This window comes from Aplysia californica, unplaced genomic scaffold (assembly GCF_000002075.1).
Source record: "Aplysia californica isolate F4 #8 unplaced genomic scaffold, AplCal3.0 scaffold00525, whole genome shotgun sequence".
In the NCBI taxonomy this organism is placed as follows: domain Eukaryota; kingdom Metazoa; phylum Mollusca; class Gastropoda; order Aplysiida; family Aplysiidae; genus Aplysia; species Aplysia californica.
In genome coordinates this window covers 167698-169503 of record NW_004797795.1, presented here as the reverse complement: position 1 = coordinate 169503, position 1806 = coordinate 167698, and the positions used below count along the sequence as shown (strand labels likewise).

General features: G+C 39.0%; 1 protein-coding gene and 1 long non-coding RNA gene across 4 annotated transcripts in view; one reads left to right on the top strand and one right to left on the bottom strand.

Annotated features, from left to right (window-relative positions):
- LOC101857052 (transmembrane protein 179) overlaps nucleotides 1–1806 on the top strand; it is a 49968-nt gene that overhangs the window by 1531 nt on the left and 46631 nt on the right. The gene's annotated exons all lie outside the window — the stretch shown is intronic.
- The window catches only part of LOC118478384, a 26204-nt gene that overhangs the window by 19186 nt on the left and 5212 nt on the right, over nucleotides 1–1806 (bottom strand). The window lies entirely within an intron of this gene.

Genomic DNA, 1806 nt, shown 5'->3' with positions numbered 1-1806 from the left:
CCCCCCTACTGCAAACCAACCTCGCTGTCCCACTCACACGAAGGCAAGACACAATCTTCAAAGAAACTACCAGACCAAAAAATAAAACAAACAAACAAAGAAACAAAACCTCTAGCAAACATTATATTATTATATTATGGTGAGATTAAGTGGCCTTTTGTCGACTTGTTATTATTTTGTAGCCTTCTGGCCTCGTTGACTGTTACCTGGTGTAAATTGTACCGTGAAAGGATTTTTTTTATCATCGTGGGGAACAGATTTTACCACCACTGAGACTGAGAGGAAATGAAGGCTATCCCAGATCTGATTGTTTTATTCACATTTGCCGGATTCGGATAACAAGATGAGGGTTGGGTTGGATTGGGAAAGACTATGATTGGTTAGTGTAGGCCTAGGGTCAATAGTGGTTACACTTACGGTAACCTTCGCTAACCCTTACCTTATTGTCAGACTTCAGAATATAAATAAAACGTTCAGATTTGGAAGATTGCCTAACACCGCCATTTGGGAAGACGAAAGTCATACCAGCGGAAAATCAAATCAATGGATGGCCGACATCCGACAGGTGCAAGGAACATCCTAGCAAACATTGTCGAGAGGCCACAGTCTTGCGCCGCCCACAAAATGGCTATACCCCCAGACCAAAGTGGTTATAAGATATGTTTCAAAAGTCCTTGCCCCAGACGAAAAGCGATTATGACCGTTAAACATGGGTTCTCAGCTTCGTGAGAATGTCAATAACCGGGTGTCAATAAAAAATGTTCATAGAATTGAACTAAGGTCTTTGGTGTCAGTCCGCTTGACAGTCTACCATATTGTTTCTGTTGTACTTGACAGTCTACCGTGTTGCTTCTCTCCCCGTGGTTTTATGCACCCCGCATAATTTAGCAAAATATGATCATTAAAAAAACAAACTAATTTCTGATTATTTTCCTTTATCATTCTTTGCTAAAATGACAGAATTGCATAATTTCACATTTTTGGGCTCAGTTTGCATAAATTTCATAATTTTTCATGCATAGAACGGATTATGGTTAGTCAGCAGATCAGAAGAGCGTCAAGTGGGACACTTTTCAGACTGGCCCGATTGTAATCGTAGACCGTCAACTAGAATGGAAACATCGAGGTAGAATGTTATACATGATGTATTTGAACGACAGTTGGAAATGAATAGGCCTACAGTACAGTGTGTACACGTGTAATTTATTCTCAAACAATTCGCGCAGGTGTACCCTTTGCGCTCTTTCTGCTGTCGAAGTACTGTACCCCTGGTCTAAAAGTCGGCGCTCCGGCGACCTTGGGGGAATGTGCCAGTGTTGCGAATATAAATTTATTACTACTCTATTGAGATCGTCTATTAAAAAGAAACTTAACCAACATATTTTTTATTCTGAAAATATTTAAGAATAATTTAAGACAGAATACTTCAATTGAATCTATATTTTGATCACTAAACATGTTATAATTTGTCTCTATAATACATGTAGCACAAAAAGAGGCTGTCTTCTGAAAATCAATATAAGAACATTTTTTTTTCTGTATAATTTTGTTGTTGATTAAAGACTGAAAATTTAGATGATTTATTGTAGGCCTATTCATTCTCCCAGTTGGGCCTCGGGGCTGATTTGAAGTTATTAGCCTGTAAGGATAGGTCAAGGTGAAATAAAACATTTGGTTCACAATCGCTCCATTCATAACGAGAGAACGCTTCACGTAGTATGTCAAAGGGCAACTTTAACAAAAACCCCTCCCCCCCCTCAAACAAAACAAAGTACAGATTTGTACTTCTTGTCCCTCTCTCCCCCG